Source organism: Petaurus breviceps, unplaced genomic scaffold, assembly GCF_028583685.1.
Source record: "Petaurus breviceps papuanus isolate PSGF00001 unplaced genomic scaffold, PetGlider_PUasm1.0 90849, whole genome shotgun sequence".
Classification (NCBI taxonomy): domain Eukaryota; kingdom Metazoa; phylum Chordata; class Mammalia; order Diprotodontia; family Petauridae; genus Petaurus; species Petaurus breviceps.
The window spans coordinates 13,675,661-13,691,527 of NW_027187361.1; the positions used below are offsets into that span (position 1 = coordinate 13,675,661).

General features: G+C 38.7%; 1 protein-coding gene across 1 annotated transcript in view; it reads right to left on the bottom strand.

The window, feature by feature from the left end:
* ASMT (acetylserotonin O-methyltransferase) overlaps nt 1–10,668 on the bottom strand; it is a 68,470-nt gene extending 57,802 nt beyond the window's left edge. The window contains exon 1 of the mRNA XM_069072885.1: nt 10,563–10,668. The gene's annotated coding sequence lies outside the window, so the exon portion shown is untranslated. The remainder of the gene's footprint in view (nt 1–10,562) is intronic.
* Between the last annotated feature and the right edge of the window lie 5,199 nt (nt 10,669–15,867).

The following is a 15,867-nucleotide window of genomic DNA, read 5'->3' on the forward strand; positions in this document are numbered from 1 at the left end:
AAGAAGAAGAAGAAGAAGAAGAAGAAGAAGAAGAAGAAGAAGAAGAAGAAGAAGAAGAAGAAGAAGAAGAAGATCAATGGAGAAAGACAGGAGGGATTCAATCATAAGAGTATGGTAGAGACTACCTAGATAGAAAGAAGAAACAGGTAAGAATTAAAGGGAATAGATATCACACCTGGGGATGGGGAACTTCAATTAGCCAGACAGCATTGTAACTCATTCTCTCTCTGACAAAAGCAAAACAGCTAATAATATATTGATTTGAATTGGTTAAAATTTTATCCTTCAAAAAGCGGTGCAACCAATGAGGGAAATTCTGGGTAGTTGGATAGTGTGGTGGATAAACCACCGAACCTGAAACCAGGGAAACCTGACCTTAGACACTTAGCAGCTGTGTGACCCTGGGAAAACCACTCAATTTCTGTTTGCTTCCCTTTCCTCATCGATAATTTAGGGATAATAACGAAGCTTTCCTCCAAGGGTAAGAGATAACATTTGTAATATGTTTTACAAACTTTAAAAACTAGTGGTAGTTTTATTATGATTCGTTATTATCATTCCATTCAGGATCTGAGTCTCATTTATACGGAAGAACTTTGCTGGGGTGGTGTAGCAGCAAGCACCCCAGCTTTCCCAGGGTGGCTGCCAATACAGGTTCTTAGATCTGCTTTGTTAAAGGAAAGCAACTCAAAATGGGTTAACAAGCTTACTTTAATCAGTCAAATGTGTATCGTTTACCTAGTTCAGGGGGAAAAGGTCAGCACCCTGAACTTCAGAGTATACAGACAGAATTATCAAGACAGAAAAACAGATCAAGTAGACAGGTTTCCAAACTGTCCAACCATTACATCCATACCAAATCAACATCTGGATTTTTGAAAGCTGGGGGGCTCTCAACGGCTTCCCAGAGTCTCATCTGATCAAATCACAGAACACTTCTCAAAGTGAGCCCCAAAGCAAAGCCTCAAATAAGGGTTTATATAGACTGCTCCTGGCTCAGAGAATGTAACAACCTTCTGGACCCACTGGCCAATCAAAAAGTATCTACTGAAAAACAATCCTCCCATCCCAGGCTGCAGGTGCACTTTAGCCTAGGGGCAGGGAAGATCTTTAAAATTTGCATTTCCATTACAGGTGGAAATGGAAACCACAGGTGAAAGTGACCACTACACTATAGAGATTGTATCTATCTGTCTGTCTGTCTGTCTATCTATCTATCTATCTATCTATCGGCATCATTAATATTTTTCTATCACTTTCATAAATCTGGACAATCAACAATATAATAAATAAATCCAGCCCTGATTTGTAGCATTTGCCCATTTCTGAGATGTAAATGCTCACACTGAAAATTTAACCATTCTTGCCATATGCTCTTGCCCTAGCATAGTCTGACATACACCAAGGATTCTGGAGCAGCTGATATCAAAGGGTTTAAAGGAAGGATGGGTAAGATCCCATGGACTAAAAGTCTAAGAGGGGAAGTTAGATCAAGAGGGATAGAAAACTCTAAGGACTGTCTGAAGACACAAAGGGAAAGAGTTATGGGAATAAAAAACGGCAGTTGTCTAAAGAGACTGATATCTCAGGGATGTTAGCAAATACCTTAGGTTTTTCAAAGCTGTGTATGACTGGAGGGTTTGACAAAGAATGACCAGAGCTTTCATTTCTGCTTGAGCACTTGGGGCTTGAGCAGTCTCTGGCTGCCTCTAGCCATATGCAATTCAGCCCTGAGGAATGCCTGAGCTCTAGAAGGATGAAGCAATCCCTTTATGGGCCACTGAGCATAAACAGCACATAAGTCAGAAGACCTTTAGAAGGGGAATAATGCTGCCCCATCTTCTTTCATCTCTCCCATGTAGCAAGTCATTTTATTTCACTAGACTCTCTCTAAGGGAATGAGAGACCAAAAGTGATCTTTCTCCTATGCCAGACCCTATAGCCACTGCTCCCATGAAGCAACTAGGACAAATAAGTAAGCTTGAGACTAGCTACCTGACTCCCCTTTCTTCTTTCAGTTTCCTTTCCTAAATAGGCGTCCAAACATTTATCTTAAGGTGGAGGTATCCAGGCTTAGAGGAGACCTTGTGATATTGAGAAAAGAAAAAAGAAACAGAAGGCAACAAGGACTGTGAGCTATTGATTGGGTCTCCAGTCTCAGGCTCTCCTGAGGAATCATAGGCCACACTATCAACATGCTTCACATTTTTTGGGAGGTTGAGAAGGGGAATCCCCTTCCCCTCTGCTGCACTCCAACCTAGAAATCTAAGGGGAAAAGTGATCAAGAATGTTTCAAGGATAAGCAGAATGGAACCATTTCACAGTTCATTCTTATAGTTTCACCTGTATATTGTATACTGGGTATTTGTGTAGTTTCACCGAAAGTCAGTACTACTGAGCTCCAGTCAATCATTCATCAGGAGGCAGTCAAAATCATTGGGGACCAAGCCCCAATCACTGATGACTCAGTAAGCAGTTGGAATCAATATCTAGCCCCACGGGAAGTGTCGTCTTTTAACAAAAGCCGAAAGCCCTGAGATTTCATCAGGTTGTTAGAGAAACTAAAAAAAAATCGATCAAGCATTCACCTGATCAACCCCTGAATAGTTCCTTATCAACCCTTCTATAAATACAAAATGATGGCATAATATTCTTAGACCGGTCCCAGGAAAGCAAAACTTAGAACGAACTAAAGCCCCTAAGGAAAGCTAAATACAACCCAAAGAAAGATTACATACATATGTATATCTGTATATCCTTTATATATGCCTATATATTATATGTGTATCTTATATATACATATATATATATATACTTGTATGTGTGTGTATGTGTATAGAGAGTTACAGGAGGGAAAACCAGAAGATTAAAAGGTGATAGGACTGATGATCAGGGATGATGATAACTCATACCAGAGGAAAGTAGAGGGACCTAATTTTTATTTTATATCTGCTCTCTCTATTGAGAGGCCTCATAGAATAAGGGATAGAGAGAAAGCTGGCCTCAAATCCAGAAAGACCAGAGGTCAAGGCCTGTCTCTGACACAAACCGACTGTGTGACCCTATGCAAGTCACTGAACCTCTAGGCAATTCTCTAAGACTATATATAAGCTGCAGAGAAAGTGACCATTTGCTTTGGCAGAGAGTTTTCTTACCTGGGAGTTCCCAATACCAGTGAAATCATAGGTACTGACCCTATCCTTCCTCTCTTAAGGACAATGACCTTTGACCTGAAGAGGACAGAAAAAAAAACAGCTAATAGGAACTGGATACCCAAAATAAATAAGGAGATGAGAGAGAACCTAACTACTCTTGATACAATCAAGTCACCTGTGAATTCTGAAGAAATCAGTGGATGTTATTGCTGAGCCACTATCAATGACATTTTAAAGATTGTAGAGTACAAAAAAAGTTTAGAACTGGAGAGAAGCAAATGTCCTGATTTTTCCTCATAATTTTTTATTAAATTTATTTTTATTTTCAATTCCAAATTATTTCATTCCCTCCCCCCCTTCCCAACTCATTAAGAAGGCAAGAAATACAAATACCCATTATCCATATGAAGTCATGCCAAAGATATGCCTGCATTGTTGTTGTTCAGCCATTCAGTCATGTTCAGCTCTTCATGATCCCATGGATCAGAGCACACCAGGCCCTTACTGTCCATCGGGTTTTCTTGGCAAAGATACCGTAACCCTGAATAACATGGTTGCATTGAGCTATGCAAGCCTGTCTGGCATGACAAGGCATCGATTCAGGAGGAGATATCTGTATTAGCCAAGGAAATGAAAGGAAAGAGAAGGAGAGGAGAAAGGAAAGAGGAAGGGAAGGGAAGGGAAGGGAAGGGAAGGGAAGGGAATATGCTTCAATCTTACAATGAGTCTGTCATTCTCTGGAGGTGAATAGAATTTTTCATCGTGAATGCTTTGGAACTGTTGTAGATATTGATCAGAGTTACTAAGGCAAGGCTTTCACTGTTGATTATCTACAATATTGCTGTTACTGTGTACATTGTCCTCCTGGTTCTGCCCTTTCCACTTTGCATTATTTCACGTAAGTCTTCCCAAGTTTTTCTGAAACCATCCCCTTCATCATTTTTTACAGCACGATAGTATTCCATCACATTTATATACCATAACTTGTTCAGTCATTACCTCATGTCCCATCCCCTCAGTGATATCTTGATTTTTCAAAAAAGTTTCAAAAAGGAGAATCAAATCTTTTAACTTTAGATCAGTGAGCTTGGCTTCAATTCTAAGAAAATACTTTAATAAAGAGATGGAATAGTGAATATCTAGAAAAGAAAGGATGGTTCACAGAAAGCCAGCGTGGCTTCAGCCAAAGTAGACTATGACAGATTCACCTTATTTGCTTTATGAACAGCCTTATTAAACTGATGGGTCAGATCAGCGCTGGAGATCTAGCTTACCTAGATTTTAGAAAAGCATTTTAATCATGAGTTTCATGCTATTCTTGTAGAGAAAATGGAGAGATATGGGCTAGATGATAATACAATTAGATGGATTCAGAACTGGTTGAATGGATGGATTCCCAGAGTAGTCATTAATGGTTGGATTTTGAGGGAATTGAAGGGGTTAGAAAGCAGGTGGTTAATTGTGGGAATTGAGTGAACCACAAGGACTCCATTTTATGACTCAGTTCTGAAGCTAGCTCAGTTCCCATTCTAGTCAATTGTTGTGAGAAAACTTTATTCATTTGTGGAAACTGAGAGAAAAGCTTCTTATATTGTTCAACCTTAGCCCTGCATGGCTGGGAAGTTGTACTGCCTCTCCCTGCTACTCAGAAACCCTTAACTAAGGACCTAGGTTATGCTGACCAGAAACCCAGTCAGACCCAAAGACTGACGCAAGGAATTTTCTCATGATTGTACATTTCGAGCAACCCATATGTCTTATCTGAAAACTGGCTCCATACTGTTACTGTTTCCACATTGCTTTGATTGTTTATAGATACCTTGGGGAGAGGGACACCTCCTTTTCTGATTTCAAGAAATTATACCTGTTCACTGTCTCCCAATTTGGAAAGTACCTAATCTTTCATCCAATTAGAAATCAGATTATTTAATGTATTGTTTCCTTTTAATCAGTTGGCCTTATTTTATTGTTTTTAATGTATAAAAATCTGTCTTCCCCTGTATTTGGGATTAAGCCCTAAACTGAGGAAATGTCCTCATCCCAGTTTGTTATACAATTGGCAGGTAGGTGGTGCAGTGGATAGAGCACCAGGCTGGGAGTCAGAAAGACCTGAATTCAAATATGGTCTCAGATACTTACTAGCCTTGTGACCCTGGGCAAGTCACTTAACCCTGTTTGCCTCAATTCCTCATCTATAAAATGAGCTGGAGAAGGAAGTGGCAGAACACTCCAGTATTTCTGACTGGAAAACCCCAAATGGTGTCATGAAGAATAAAACAACTGAAAATGACTAAACAACAATAAAATGCATTGCTTAATAAATCAATATGCTGTGAAGATCAAATCTTTGTTTCCTCAATCTTTCATCTTTCACACATCACAACGTCAGCTTTGAAGAAGGTTTCCAATGCAGCGGCACAGGGATCTGTGCATAGCCCTGTGCTGTTTAACACTTTCGTCAATGAGTTAAATCAAGGCATAGATAGCATTCTTATTTAATTTTGCACCAAGCTAAGTGGGACAGCTAACACACTGGATGTGAGATTTAGAGTTCAGAAGGTATTAACAGGACCGAGGATTGAACTAAATCTAATAAGATGAAATTTAATAGGATTAAACCTAAAACCTCATATGTGAGAGTTTGTTTTTTAAATCAGCTTTACAAACACAAGATTTTAGTGGTATGGTTAGACAGCAATTTATCAAAAGATCTGGACAGCAACATCCAATTGAATCAATAGTGTTTTAGTGGACTGTTAGCTTAATAAGAGTCAATAGGGTGAAATGGAAACCAAAAAAGTGAATGCAACTTTGAGTTGCACTAAATGAGCCATCCTTCCTCTGTAGTCTAACATGGTCAGGTCACATATAAAGGACTGTGTTCATTGCTCTGTGCCACAGTTTAGGAAGGACATCATATGCTAGAGAGCATCTGGAACAGGACAACCAGAATGGTGAATGGATATGGTCTGTGCGATGCCATGATCAGTAGAAGGAACTGGAGATGTTTGACCTTGGATAAGAGAAATCTCAGAGGGGAAATGCTATAAAAAAAATTTAAAGTCTTTCATATGGAAGAGAAAGTAAATTGGTTTATGGCTGGTATTTTTTTGTTTAGTTTTTGGACCCAGAGCGTGAAGACTTAGGAGGAAGAGGCAGAAGGAGCAAAGAGATACGTTTAGGCTTCATGATAAGAAATTATTCCTAACAACTAGAATTGTCCAAAAGCAGAATGAACTATCCAAGGAGGGGGTCTGCGGGTGAATGAATGCCTGATGCCCACTTACTGGAAATATTGAAAAGGGCATATTTTCTCAGGTTTGGGTTGAACTCTATGACCCCTGAGATTCTTTCCAACTCCAATATTCTGTGATGCTATGAAATATCAGGGATACTTATCACAAAAGGAAAACCTTGAAGAAAAACTGAAATTCATTCGTGGAAAAAAAGATAATGGTTTCAGTTAAAAGCTAAAACTGGCCACCAGTAGTGATTTTTTTTCTCTCATTTGTATCTATGGAGGGGTAAAGTTGCAAAATCTCTGGGTAATATATTGCTTTTTTTTAAAGAGCTAATTGGGTTAGGTTAGTCCAAATATTACATTCAGGACGCTGCATATAAAAATGACCCAAGAATAAGGGTAACATTTCAAAGCAATCCAACAAGACTTAAGGGAAGACAATAAATTACACTTATTTGATTAAAAACAAACAGCAATGTTCTACAAAAGCTAAATGAACAGCTGTTGCCATTGTCTTTTTAGGATAATCAACTAAGGAGATTACATCAAGTAATAAGATTCAGTGTTGAATATACAAGCAATAGAAACTGTAGATCAATATATAAGGTACAAAGTTACTGCTAGGATCTATCATTCCTAAACCACTCACTTTAAGTACATTACAAGATGCATGAACGGAATTTTCTCTCTGTGAAATACATATACCCCAGCCAGTCATACAGAGCTGTTACGTTTTGTTTTGTTTTGTTTTTTTATAAGCAATTGGGGTTAAGTAACTTGCTCAAGGTTACACGGCCAGGTGTTTCTGGGTGGATGCTAAGTGTATGAGCCCAGATTCGATCCCCAGGTCATCCCGACACTGGAGCCGGTGCTCTTACTCGCTGTGCTACCTGGCTTCCCCAGGAGCCGTTACTTTTAACAACGTACGTGAAGCAAATTCAACATTTTGATGGTTCATATTTCTTGCCAGAGGAAGCTCACTTATTGCAAACAATACTATAGTTCCCAACACATAATTTTAATCAAATTCATTCGGAATAATTTAGGCTTCTCAAAAAAGAAAAATCGTTAAGACTGATAATCTTAAAAGTATACTACATGGCACTAAAAGTACAGTGAAATATTTCAAATACTAGGGGTTACCCATTTCTGGATTGCAGCATTATCCATGCATGTTCTTGGCATCTCCAGCTCTCTTCACACTTTGTGCCGGACTCTTGAGAGGGATGCAAAGTACTGGGAAAGGTTTACAGGCAAGAGGACCTTGCAGCTATTGCACTGATAAGAGCTGTTGGATACTATGAAGATTTATCACGTCTCCAGGAAGAGATCTATCCACAGTGGGGGTGCAAGCCAATGTTCCCAGAGGCACCTTTTTTGTAATTTGAAGGGACTGTAATATTTTAAAGGAGAGAATATAAAGAATGTGCCTGGGAGGAGTCTGGTAAGGCCCTTCTGAATTCTCCCCTGTGGCTCCTTAATGAAGTGTTAATCTCTTAACATAAATTGCTGAGTAGGATGGGTAGAGCAAGTTTCCTCATTGGGAATTTCCTCTACCAATGAAATCATAAAACAACAATTTCCTTTTATATTAATTCAATTTTATTAAACAAATATTAAAGCTTACTACATGTAAGTTATTGTGCAAATGATTGGAATACATGAAATAGTCAAATAGTCCTTGTCCCAAAAATTTTTACTGGGAAGGAAGACTCAGTTTCTTCAAGGTTCAATTCAAGGGTCACCTTTTGCAGGAATCCTTTCCTGTCCCTCCCAATTCCTAGGGCCTTTCCCCAATAACTATCTGGTATTGATTTTGTATAGATATTATAGGTAGATTGTTAGCCCCTCAAGGGCATAGGCTGTTTCATTTTTATCTTTTTTATCCCCAACAGTGCTTAGAATACTAGCATATAGGTAGTTTTCATTGTTCATTTTTGTAAAGGACCATGACATCAGCGAGGTGATACCATGAAATGCAGGTCAATTGGATTTAAGTGAGGGAGGGCTGTGCAAAGTCTCCAGCCTCACTTTCTCCACTAGAGCCATCTGAGTCCAGTGGCATGCTATGACAGGGTGACTGGAGATGGCCCTGAATGCAGTGGTACTTAATAAAGATTTGCTCATTGATTGATTGATTGATTTGAGGGATCCTTGAATTATGCTTTGATAGGATTCTGCAGGGCAAAAAGGTAAAGATGGATATGGGGGACCATTTCTGCAAAGGAGTATCTTGTACCAAGAACAGTAAAAAAAAAAAAAAAGCTCAAGCTGCCTGGAAGTAGAATAATAGGAAATTGAATCTAAAAGGTGGGAGTTAGACTGTGAATGGCTTGAAATTCCAGGATGAGAAGTTTGTATTGTAAAGTCATAATGTAATAAAAAAAAAAAAAAAACAATCAAAAGTGTAAAGCGAATTACACAGGATTGAAAAGGAAACCAATTATGTTGAAATGATCATCAAAATAGCTGTTATAACCAGCCCAGTTTAAGAACCCCTGTCCTCGTGGCAATTTGAAGGCATTAAAGATGTCTGCTGTAGGGAAGTGACCTGGTTAATATTGGTTTGGCGGATAAGTAGGGGTTGAGAAGGGAGAGACCAATTAGGAGGTTTTGAAACAGTCTAGGCAGGAGATAATGAGGATCTGAACTAGGACAGAAGCTGTAGAGGTGGAGAGAAGATAAATGCCAGAGAAGGTATGCCAGAGGTGAAATCCACAAGCCTTGGCTCTTGACCTGGGTTCCAAAGCTGTTTTTCTTTTTCTATGTTTTCATAACAGTATTTCTTTTCTTCTTATTATTATTACTTTAATTTGTGGAATAAAACAAGCATTTCCATAACACAGTATAATTTAAAAAGATGATTACACACAAAACTATAAATCTATCGTGTACAACTTGCTATTCCTTTTAAATATATAATAAAGTTATCATGTAAATTTCCCTTTTTTCTTCCCTCTTCCCCATCTTAGAGATGGCAACCATTAGACACAAATGTGTGTATGTATACATACATATGCATATGCATAGATATATATGTAAAATCATTCTATACATACTTCAGTTGATCATTTCTTTCTTTGGAGGCAGAGAGCATATTCCTTCATATGTCCTTTGTAGTTAATTTGGGTATTTATAATAGCCAGAATGATTTATTCACTCAAAGTTGTTCTTAAAACAATATTGTTGTTACTATGTACAGTTTTCTTGCGTCTGCTCATTTTGTTCTTCATTATTTTGTGCAAGTTTATAGCATAATAGGATTCCATCATAATCATATACCACAACTTATTCAACCATTCTCCAATTGATGGGCATCATTTTCTCTTTGTGATTCTCTGTATTTTACTTTACACATTATACTTTATACATTTCCTAAAATACATTTATACATTTACTTTATACATTATTCTGAAGAAGGGCTCCATGTGCTTGACAAGACTATCAAAAGGGATCAATCATGACTCAAATAAGGTTAAGAACCCTTAACTTTGACTAATACATGGATAGGCTTTTTTTTTTTTTGAGGAGGGAAAGCAAGGCAATTGGGGTTAAGTGATTTGCCCAAGGGCACACAGCTATTAAATGTCAAGTGTCTGAAATCATATTTGAACTCAGGTCCTCCCAACTCCGGGGTTGGTGATCTGTTCGCTGTGCCACCTAGCTGCCCCAAGGCTTTATTTTATGCAACAAAAAAATACAAAAGTCTTATACCTGAGCCCATAAACTTTCAAAGCTCCTCTTCTTCCTCTGCAGTGAGACTTTATCTGTCAGTGACCTATGCAGTACTCCAAACATATAGTACTAATCTTGAATTGAGCCCATACTTCAAACCACCCAAGAGGAAAAATCAGGGTTGCTAGAGGAAAAAGCCCTGTGCCCTTAACTTGTGACCTGTGGGTACTCACAGTTCCAGTGGAGGGCAAGGTCCAGGTTTAATCCTCTACATGGTGGTTTTGTGATTTTCTACTGATCAGGTCATTCTTTAAAGGAAAAATCCAAGAGCATAGCCCAGATATGCTGAAACTGGTTTATATGCCTTCAGTATGGAAATAATAGGCCAACCAATACCCAAGACAAGGGTAAGTCCATGTCTTGTCAAGGAGGCATCATCAATGTGAAAATATAGGCTTCATTCTTTATAATCTTATTAACACTGAATTTACCTTTTGTGTGTTTCTCGATGTTTTGGCTTGAGACTTCTCTCTCTTTTTCTGGAGACCTCAGCATTTCAGAAAATTCCCAGAAGAAACCTAGGGTGGGGGCAAAATGAGTCAAATCCTCATGTTCCCATGGGAAACCATAGTTAGGGTAATGAGTCAAAAACTTTTGGATGTAGAGTCATTGGATCCTAGGATGAAGATTGAGAGCTGGAAGGGACTTTAGAAAACATAATTCAATGCCCTCTTTTTCACAGATGAGGAAACTGAGGCCAAGGGTGGTAGTGACTTGCTTCAAGTTACAGAGGTACTAGATATCAGAGTTAGAATTTGAACCTAGGCCCTCTGACTCAAGATCCAGCTCCATAATACCATGATGAGATAGCTTCAAGATTGAGCCCCATCTGGGGTGGCTAGGTGGCACAGTGAATAGAGCACCACCCTGGAGTCAGGAGTTCCTGAGTTCAAATCCAGCCTCAGACACTTAACACACACACACACACAAAAACTAGCCATGTGACCTTGGGCAAGTCACTAAACCCCAATTGCCCCCCCCCAAAAAAAAAGAGAGAGAAAAAGATTGAATCCCATCTGTGTAAGTACAGAACTTTGGTTCTGGTCCTTGAGTTATAGTCTGAAATTGTGAAATTGAGAATTGGGTGAATAATGCCTATTTGTGTTCTCTCAAGCTTCAATCCCACTATAATTTTCAATGTAGAAAGTTAGAAAATGTTGCTTCATTTATCCTTATGATCTCTCTACTGTGAACTGGCTGACAAATCCGTTTAAATGACCTTGTGCTGATCAAAGAGACAAGTTCCAAGTGAACATAAAAGATGACATCAAGGGTAGCTTTGGCAAGAAGTAGGGCCAGTTTGCTCTCATACTGAAGTTAATGGAGAGATGACAGGTGAAGATTTAGCAGAGTCGTGGGGCACTAAATAGAAAAGGCAAAGGAGGTCATGTTGAAAACTAGCTTTATTTTTCCTTGTAAAATAGGAGATGAGAGGAGTCTGTTGTTTTAAGAGATGAACAGTTAATCGCTTCTCTTTTAATTTTAGTTTTATTAGATTTCTTTCCATAAAAAGTCTTTAATTTTATATAATCAAAATTATTTTATCCCCTGTGATCCTCTGTTACTTATGTAGTCATGAACTGTCCTCCTCTACATAGGCTCCATGTTCTACTGACTTGTTTATGACATAAGGTCTTATATCTAGGGAACATACCAATTCAGAGTTTATCTTTGATAAAAGGTCTCATTTTAAGGGACTGGTTCCAATTTATAAGAAAAAGAACCATTTCCTAATTGATAAATGGTCTAAGAATATGAAAAGACGTTTCTCAAGGAAAGAAGTCAGGTTATAATTTTGTGAAAAAGTGCTCCAAATCAAAACTAATCAGAAAAATGCAAATTAAAATAATTCTGAGATTCTACATCATACCCTGCAGAATGGCATGATGACAAGATGACAAGAAAGGAAAATGATAAAGATTGGAGGAAGTGTGAAAAAACAGGAACATTTGATGCACTGTTGGTTGACGTGGGAATGGATACAACCATTCTGGAAAGTATTTTGGAATTACACACAAAAAGCAAATAACCCAGCTATACCACTACTAAGTGTACTCCCAAAAGAGATCAAAGAAAAAGAGAAAGGTCCTATACATACAAAAATATTTATGGCAGCTGCTTTGGTTGTGGATAAAAAATTGAAAATTAAGATGTTCAACAATTAAGGAATAGCTACAAAAGTTGTAATATATTAGGGGCGGCCAGGGGGCTCAGTGAGTAAGAGCACTGGGCCCAGTGTTGGGATGACCTGGGGATCGAATCCGGGCTCAGATACTTAGCACCACACCCAGAAATAACTGCCTGTGTAACCTTGAGCAAGTTAACCCCAATTACTTAAAAAAAAAAAAGTTGTAATATATGAATGTGATGGAGAATTATTGTGCTATAAGAAATGAGGAAATCAGGGCAACTAGGCGGTGCAGTGAATAGAGCACTGGACCTTGAGTCAGGAGGACCTGAGTTCAAATCTGGCCTCAGACACTTGACACTAGCTGTGTGACCTTGGGCAGGTTACTTAATCCCAATTGCATTGACTTTTCAAAAAAAAAAAAAAGAAATGAGGAAATCAATGATTTGGAAAAGATATAGAAAGATTTATGTGAACTGCTATAAAGTAAGAAGTACCAGAAGAAAAAAAGAATTACAAACTATTAAAAAATTAAATTAGCAGCATCAGAAATATAATTTATATAATAGCAATACTGTAAAAGCAAATAACTTTGAAAGCTGTAAGAATCATGATCCTTACATTGACCCTACTTGATTCCAGAGAATTGATGATGAAATATGCAATCTTAGAGAGACTTGACTTAGAGATTCAGGGTACAGAATAAAACATACATTTTTATACATAAGCATTGAAGGAATTTGTTTTACTTGGCTATGTGTTTGTTAAAAGAAACCTGTTTTTCTTTTCCTTTTTCTTTGATGTAGTTGGAGTGGAAGGAAAAGAGATTTCTGTGTGTTGTTGGCTTTTTTACTAGAGAGTTGAGGGGATGCTACAAACCTGAAATGTGGCATGCACTTTCAGATGAAGTAATACTATTATTGGTTTTAGTAAATTGTTTTACTTTCTAACAAAAGACTTCTTGTAGACATGTTTGTGATGGAAAAATAAAACGTCAGTAAAACTTTAAAAAAGAGGTAGACAAATGGCATTGGAGGCTTGAGGACAGCGAGAAGGCTTGGAACAGCCATGCCTATAATCATATTAGAGTGCCAATTATGAAGAATCAAAAAGACTGCCACGAAGCAGTCAGGACCCCTCTGAGATAGGATTTTTTTTAAGTGAACCCAGCAGTCACAGCTGTCCAACTTCTTTCAATAGGATACCACAATTTGGGAATAGAAAATTAGGCAGATGGCAAGAATGACCCAGGGTTAAAGACCAGCAATCTGTGAAAGGCCAGTTCAAGCAAAGGAGTAAAAAACTGGGGGCAGTGCACAGTAGAACCATACAACAAATGAAAGGGCCATAATTCTAAGAAAGGAAAGTGACACCAGAAGTGGGGTGACGGATTAGAAAACAAGGAGGGTTGGAGGACTATGGCTCATCGTGAGGATGAAGAATGGGCTTAGGACAAGTAAAAGAAAGGAAGATAAGTTAGGCAGGTATCAGAATCACAGGCCTCTTTAAAGGTCTCCACAACTTCAGGCCCTTCCGCTGTATTGTGTTTAAAAACTTAGGCTGGAGACTAATTTCTACCATCACTAAAGTCTTAATCCAAGGACTTATCATGGCATAAAGAACACCAGGGTTCTCAAAGGCTATACCAGCAAGGAGCAAGTTCTATAATGTACCAAGCTGGAGACAGAGTTTAGGCCCAATAAGAGACTGTATTGTCTGCTGACTGAGAATTAGCCTATTTCAGAAAGTATAATCACTGGCCTGGAGACAGGATGATTTCTTTTTCACTTACGACAATTTTCAAAGACCTTTTAACATTTAAAGGGGTTGTCTGTATTGATTACAGGAGGAAATATCCACACCTGATCTTTGAAGTATCAAATCCAGAAGGTAGCTGTGAGGAAAGCATGGGGATGCATTCCATGCCTGACGCACAGAGTCAGTCAACAAACATTTATTAAATGACTACTATGTGCCAAGCAGGAATGGGTACAAAGAGTAGCAAGTAATCCAAGTTAGGCTGAAATGTAGAGTATGAGAAAGGGAAGAGCATAAAACAAAGATGGAAAGGAAGAGTGGCAGCTTCACCCCTTTCACGTATCTGCCAAAACCGTAAATTTCCCTAAAACCCCAGTCTGACTATATCACTCACCTGCCCAAGAAACATCATTGGCTCTCTATGTATTATTTAAATTGTTTTCTATTTTTATTTTATTTTATATTTATATTAAATTATAATTAAATTATTAGCACTTAAAATCCAACACAAACTGCTTTGTCTAAAAATCTAATTGTCGAAAGTCAACAATTAATATATATTAGTCCCCTTTAAGACTGGAGACATTATTATCCATTTGTCATCATGGCTAACAAACTTTCTCTATTGGATTCTCTCCCAGTTCCTTAATTATTCAATCATCATCTAGTTGATTAGCTCACCCATGTCCCAAAATCTTTCCCTGACCCTTTTAGCATTCCCATTCTATGGTGGACAAATTTCCCTTCATCCTGGACCTTTTTCTCTCATACTCCATCTATTTCCCTTCCCTGAGACCTGGCTTCCTGCAAATGACACTATATCTCTGGTCATCTTGTCTAGCACTGACTAGGCTCTCCCAAACCTTCATTAGACTTTAGCATCGCCTTAAACCATGGGGTGAGGAACCCGTGGCCTTCTAGGTCCTCAGGTGCACCCTTTTGATTCAAGTTTTACAGAACAAAGCCTTTTTCTAAAGGCATTTGTTCTGTGAAGTTTGGATTCTAAGGGGTACACCTGAGGACTTAGAAGGCCCCATGTGGCCTTAAGGGTGCAGGCTCCCCACTCCTAACATAAATTATCTTAGATTTCTCCCTTTCTCAATTACATGCCTACAAAAAGGTATGCACACTTGCTGCCTCTACTTCTTTTTTCTCATTTGCTTCTCAAGGCTTTGCAATCTGGGTTCCCCCCTCAACACTCGACTGAAATTGCTCTCTCCGAAGTCACCAGTGATCTCTTAATTGCCAAATCGTATGGCAATTTTTTACTTGTCATACTTCTCAACCAATCTGCCACATTTGGGTGGCAGCCTCACCTCCTTGAAACTCCTCCCTTGTTCTGTTTCTACCTCTAAGCATTCCTTGTCAGCCTCCTTTGCAGGCACATCATCCATATTACATTCCCTGTTAAGTGCTTCCCAAAGTTCTGTCCTAGACCCTCTTCTTTCTACACACCCCTCTTGGTAACCTCATCAGTCCCCACAGGTTTTAACTATTACCTCTAAGCAGATGACTCCCAGCCCCTGTGTATCTAACCACACTCTCTCCTCTGTGCCTCAGTCCTGCACCACCAATTGTGTACTGCATGTTTCTAACTGGATATCCCAAAGACATTTCAAATTAGGCATGTCCAGAATAAAGAGTTCCTCCTCTCTCTCCCAAAACCGACTCCCTTCCAAATGTCTCTACTTCTGTTGAAGTTACCATCATTCTTCTTGTATCCCAGGTTTTCAACTTTAGCATTATCTTTACTCCCCTTTACCCCACATATCCAGTGTTGCCAAATCCTGCCGATTCCACAGCATCGCACATCTAACCTCTTCTCTATACTTATACAGCCATCACTTTAC